The 6,163-nt window shown below is 49.2% G+C and overlaps 1 protein-coding gene across 3 annotated transcripts in view; it reads left to right on the top strand.

Moving 5' to 3' along the window:
• Window positions 1-2,974: 2,974 nt before the first annotated feature.
• LOC103740860 (olfactory receptor 2G3-like) overlaps window positions 2,975-6,163 on the top strand; it is a 36,408-nt gene continuing 33,219 nt past the window's right edge. The window contains exon 1 of one of the 3 annotated variants that reach the window (XM_029567558.1): window positions 2,975-3,063. The gene's annotated coding sequence lies outside the window, so the exon portion shown is untranslated. The remainder of the gene's footprint in view (window positions 3,064-6,163) is intronic. The other 2 variants (XM_029567559.1, XM_029567562.1) reach the window with 2 other exon arrangements.

Below are 6,163 nucleotides of genomic sequence, written 5' to 3' on the forward strand. Positions count from 1 at the left end.
TTGACATACCTGGTTTGAGGGAGCCTCAATTGGGGAATTGCCTTCATTGGACTGGCCTGTGGCCATGCCTGTGGGGGTGTCTTCTCGACTGCTGAGTGATGTGGGAGGGCCCAGCCCACTGTGGGTGGTGCCACCCCTTGGCAGGTGGGCCTGTGTTGTGTAAGAAAGCAGGCTGAGCAGGGGCCAGAGGAGTAAGCCAGTAAGCAGCGTTCCTCCCATGGCCTGTGCTTCAGCTCCTGCCTCCAGGTTCCTGCCCTGAGTTCCTACCTTGGGCTCCCTGATGAACTGTTACCTGGGAGATGTAAGATAGATAAACCTTTTCCTCCCCAAGTTGGTAGTGGTCAGAGTGTTTTGTTACAGCAACGAAGAAACAAACTAAGACAGTGTCATCACATAAACCAGCAGAAATGGCTGAGATCAGAGTGACACCTGAACAAGACCTGGCTATGCAGGAAATAGGGAAAGGACACCCTCTACCTGTCAGGGAGAAGGCCTGGGTGGAACCTGCCTAGAGTGCATGCACCTGCTATGGAACTCCAGCTTCCCAAGTGGGGAGGATGATGATTTCTTATTTGTTTAGATTGGTTTAGTTTTGGTTGGTTCTTTGATACAGTATCACTCCCTAGCACCAGAAGGGCTGGAAATTGACCAGGCTGGCCTCAGTCCCATAGTGATAATCCTGCCTCTGCTTCTGAGAGCAGGGATTAAAGGCAGGAATCATCCTAGTCCAGCATGAAGCTCTGTTCTTAACCCAAACTGCTGTGGCATTCTGTCATGGAAGCTGTCCAGGGCAGGTAGGAAAGTTTACAGTCCTACTGTCTGGAGGCCTCCACAGGAATCATATTTCTCTGTAGCAGAATTCATTTTATTTTTCTTCTTTCTTTCCCAAGCTCTACCCTGCGTAGGAAAAAGAGTCAGTTTAACAGAAAACACTATTCCAACTTTCTCCCTCTCCTTCCTGTTTTACAGTTAAATCCATGTAGCCCATCTTCACAATGTCCATGGTGGAAGATCCACAGCCCAGCCTCCTCAGGGACCAGGCCTCACCTCAGGATGGATTGATAAGGCATTCCAGGGCAACTAAAGACACAGGACAGACCAGGACCAAGCAACAGACCAGCAACAACCCAGCGGTCCAGGCTGTTGGAGCAGACCTTGGGGGCCAGGGGCCCTCCTAAAAGAGAACCCGCACCTCCTGAAAGGCTGATAGACAGCCCTGAGCCAAAATACCCCATTCTAGGAGGGTGGGCCCCACACTGTCTGAGCCAGGCCTCCCCTGACTTCTAGATGGCCCAGAGTGGACCCTCCACAGGCCTGTGCACTAGGCCCTGCACAGTTCCACATCCAGAGTGTGTGGCCACACAGAGGAAAGGTGGAGGCTCCCGGGGTCGCCCCCTGGTACTGTGGCTAGTCGGCAGGCTGTCACCAACCAAGAACGGGTGCCAGGATCCATTAAAAGGGAGTGGCCAGTCAGGCCAGGCAGGAAGACTCCAGATGTTCCATTCCAACACAGAGAGCCAGAGAGCCTGCCATTCCCACTCCTGCAGTCAGGCACCCAGCAGGGGATCCCTCCATGACCCCGGTGGGCGGCGATGCCAGCAAGATGCCGAATCCGGAAATGGACTTTGGCCCACAAGCACATGTCCTGCAGAGTTTCCTGGGTATGTGGGCTGATCCTGGCCTTCAGGAGGGCCCGGGCACCGTTGCCAGCCATCAGGAGCCAGGACTGGATCCCGCATAGTCGCGGCGCCATGCTCCCCAGGTTCAGTGACCAGTTCAGGCCTGGGTTGTTGGAGTCCCAAGTCAGGGCCCACGGAATGGACTTCAATCCAGGTCGTATCCCCATGGGTGCGGCCAAGCCACATGGGCCGTTCAGCAACAGGACTTACGGCCCCCGAAGACTTGACTGACTGTTGGGCCCAAGCAGGCCGCCTGCTGGGCCCCAAGGACCCTTCTGGGCGGGTTTTGAGAGCCTCCCGCCCTGGACATCCAGCCCTCTTACGGGAGAGCAGTTTTCCGCCCAGCCCCAGTCTCTAGCTGTGGGCACCCGGCCGCAACAGGACACACCCTGGCCTCCGGTGGCAGAGGCCAAGAGTCCACTAAGCACCACTGAAGCCAGCAGCCCTGGCCGCCTGGCCCCGCCCCCTAGGACGCGGAGGGCACAACTCGACCACGCCCAGGTGGGGGGAGGGACAGCCGGACATCCTTCAGACCGGACCTCACCTCTGACTCCAACCTCGGACGCTCCGGTCTACGCAAGGCACAGGACAGACCAGCCCCCCTGGAGCCATGCGTGGGAGCCCAGGCCACCTCTTCAGGGCCCCGGAGCCCAGCTGACAACGCGGCCCAGCCACTCTCAGGGCCGCGCACAGCCTGCCTGGATCTAGCTTCTGAACTCTCAGGTTGTGTGGGCCCCACCAGGCTCTACAGCCACAGCTCAGGTCTCCTCTCCAGGCGCTGAACTGGCCGCGTGCAGGACAGCTGGAAGCTCCCTGGATCGCCCCGCCCCGTGGTCCCAACGGACCAAGGCTCATCGTCACCGACCAAGAGCTGCCTTGGACACAGGAATCTGTCTCCGAGACGGAGTGCTTGGTTGGGCCAGGCGGGTAGACCCCTCCCAGACCCGCAGTTCCAAAGGGACTTTGGCCCGCTTGCTTCCCAGCCCAGCCCCGACAAGCCAGGGTCCTGCGGAGTCTCCACCATGTGTGGGCCGCACCCAGGTCTTCAGGCGGGCCTGGGGACGGTTGCCAGCCTTCAGAAGCCAGGACTGGATCCCGCCCAGTTGCCGCACCATGCTCCCCAGGGCCAGTGACCAGTTCAGGCCTGGGGTGTCGGAGCCCCTGAGTCAGGGCCCATGGACTGGACTTTAATCCAGATCGCATTTCTGCGGGTGCCGCCAGGCCACAGGGACCGTTGAGCAGCAGGACTCACGGACTTGTCGTGAGCAGGCCAGCTGGAAGTGCCCCAGATCGCCCCTTGGTCCGGCAGACCAGACCTTCTCCATACCAGCCCTCACCTCAGGTTCCACCATCCACTGCTCAACATTGGTTTCTCCTTGTCCAGGTGAGGCACAGACAGACCCGCTCCGTATAGGCACCAGCCTACCTCCTGCCAACTTTTCTAGAGGCAGTGAGGTGACCTCAGGGCCCAGGGTGTCTCCTGACTTCATGCCTGCCTGGTCTGTGCCCTCAACAGGCCTAGTCGCTAGCCAGGGCCCAGCTCTTGGTGCACTGGAGGCATGTGACAGACCAGTGCTGCACTGGCACCAGTCAGGGGCCTGCCTGACCTCCTGCCATCCAGACTTTGGGTGGAGTATCAACAGGAGCTTGTCCTGGAAGTGGTAATTTTTATTTTGTCTATATCAGAATGGTAATATCTTTACCCTAAATAATAAACTAATAATGTAAGACATATTAAATCACCCGTGGTAGCATTTGGTCATCTTTGAATTAGTACACAAATTTATTTGATTTCTTTGTGAATTTATGTTATTCTAAAATTTGCCCAATTTTTAGTACGGTATTAGGATCCATATGGTAAGACTGATTTGCTGCTGGGTTAAAAGGTTCCAATTTTTATATATATTAGGAAGGTTAAGTATCTCCTTAATAACAGAACTGAGGATAGATGATGCAGAGGTAGTAAGTAACTGGCTCACAGGATTAGGGGGTTTGCTAAATGAGAATCTGCAGAGAGGATTTCCATGGTTGTTAGCCTTCAGAGGACATACCAAGGACTATGACAAAGCTGATGCCTGTCAAGTTGCCAAATCTTATGTGAACCTGCATTTTCTCCTGACCAAATGTGTGATGACTTTTATTATCGTGAGGCCTATATAAGATCTTACTCTTCTCGGTTTTCTGGTACCACATCTGGTTGATCAACCTAACACTTTTTTTAAAAATACTAATCCACATTGCAGAAAATATTATATGTAAAACGTAATAGACAAAATTTTATCAGGGCAGGTCAGCCTATGTTACACAGTGATACCCTCTTTTAATCACCTTCTCTTTTAAATTTCTTAAAATGATGAAAATTCGTTTAAGACTAAACTACTGTTTTCCTACAAGAAGGGAGCTATGAGAAGATTTTAAGTTTTGAAGAATTCCGTGTCCTAGGGCTGGACAGATGGCTCAGCAGTTAAAATCACTTCCTGCTCTAGGAAAGGGCCTAGGTTTGGTTCCCAGCACCCACATGGCAGATCAGAGCCACTTGTAACTCCAGGCTCAGAGGATCTGCTCACTCTTCCGTTCACCAAAGGCACCAGATATACACCTGGTAAACAAACATTTATGTAGGCACTCATATATAAAATAAAAATGAATAATTTTTTTTTTTTTTAGAAAGAAGTTCTAGATCCATCCTTCTTAAATTTCAACACTGAATTATCTACAGGGCTGACTCTTATGTCAAACGTGTTCCTGGGTGGTACTGATTCTCCTGATTGTGGGGTATTAGGAAAGCTACTATCTAAACAGAGATGGATGGATGGAAGGAAGGAAGGAAGGAAGGAAGGAAGGAAGGAAGGAAGGAAAGGAAGGAAGGAAGGAAAGAACGGGGGGAACCCCCCCTCCCAAATAAGCATCCTCAGGGAGAGTCAAGAGAATGCTACTTTTTAACGGGGGGAACCCCCCTCCCAAATAAGCATCCTCAGGGAGAGTCAAGAGAATGCTACTTTTTTTTCATTTTTTCTTTAAGAAACAGTAAACTGAACATAACAGTTCTCTAAAATTGGAAAAAAATAATTCTTCACTACAATTTTTTTTTCAGACAGGCTAAGTAACTAATATTTTAAAAAAGGTATCAGGTAGAGATGTCTCATCTGTTAAGAGCACTAACTGCTCTTTCAGAGGATGTGGGAAATAACCTGAAAATACTGAAAACAAAGCTGAAGTTGGTTACTTGTTCACAAGGATCATTGGTTTTGTGGAGCTTATCTTCTCTCTAGTTAGAGATTTTGTAAATTATAATTTACCCAGATGTTAAACTAGAATCAACAAGAACTTGGCAATAAACAAGTTGTTTCTGAAAATATGCAAACACCAAGATGGAATATAAAACTATTATGTACATAGGAACCTAGCGGATAAAGGGAAAGAAGGCACTCAAGAGAGGTAGGACCATAGGAGAAGGGTATTATTAAGGAAGACAGGAGGAAAATGGGGGCACCTTAATTGGGGAAACCGTGATGGAAGGGTTAGACAACGCAAGAGATAATATAGTCCTAGCTAGTTTTTAAAAACCAGAGGGAACCATATTAGTCCAACAACCTACTGACAAATTATGCATACCAGATCAAGAAATATATGTCTAGGTAAGGTTTACCTGAGAACAACTGGTCTTTGCCCAAGACTTATCTACATGGCACACACTAATTAAAAGTACCATATTGGTGGAACTAACCTTCTTGGATGTTTAACAGACATACTTTGAGGACAAGTAGTGAGGAACGGCTGGGGGTGCTGACAACACAGTGGACAGTAGCAGGGATAACAGAGTATAAGGGCTCTAGTGGGGGGAGGGAGGCTATGGGAGGGTGCCGTTTGGGAAGTGGGTGTAAAGTTGAATAAGATGGTTTGCGATGTCTGTGTGATAAACACACACAGAAAATAATCAACAAATTAAAAAAATGTATTATATTTGAGGAGGAAGCATAAAAGTTTATGTCATGTTAATTAGTAGAGGTGATGAACATTACCACTGAAATCTACCCGATGACTTTATAGACATACACAGGTGCCAAGGATCCGAGTGCAAACAATTATGACTAGTAATAATTAGATACATACAGATTAGAGACACACGTGCCAATATCTCAGTGTTAGTAGGAACAACAATGAGTCTTTCTGTAAGAAACAATATATTTTAGAATGAATTGGAGATTTTTTTTTTTTTTGGTCTTTTTGTGACAGAATGTTCTTGTATGCCTTGGCTACATAATCTTTCTTTAAGACTTATATAGTCCAGAACTCTCATGGCCTTTGCACCCTTCATCTTTTTTAAAAAATATTTTATTCAGGCTGGGTATGGTGACATACACCTTTAGTCCCAGAACTTGGGAGGCAGAAGTAGGAGGATCTCTGTGAGTTCAAGGCCAGCCTGGTCTACATAGTGAGTTCCAGGCAAGCTGGAACTACAGAGAGACCCTGTCTCAAAAGAA

The sequence above is a fragment of the Nannospalax galili genome, unplaced genomic scaffold (assembly GCF_000622305.1).
Source record: "Nannospalax galili isolate Female #2095 unplaced genomic scaffold, S.galili_v1.0 scaffold158, whole genome shotgun sequence".
NCBI classification, from domain to species: Eukaryota; Metazoa; Chordata; class Mammalia; order Rodentia; family Spalacidae; genus Nannospalax; species Nannospalax galili.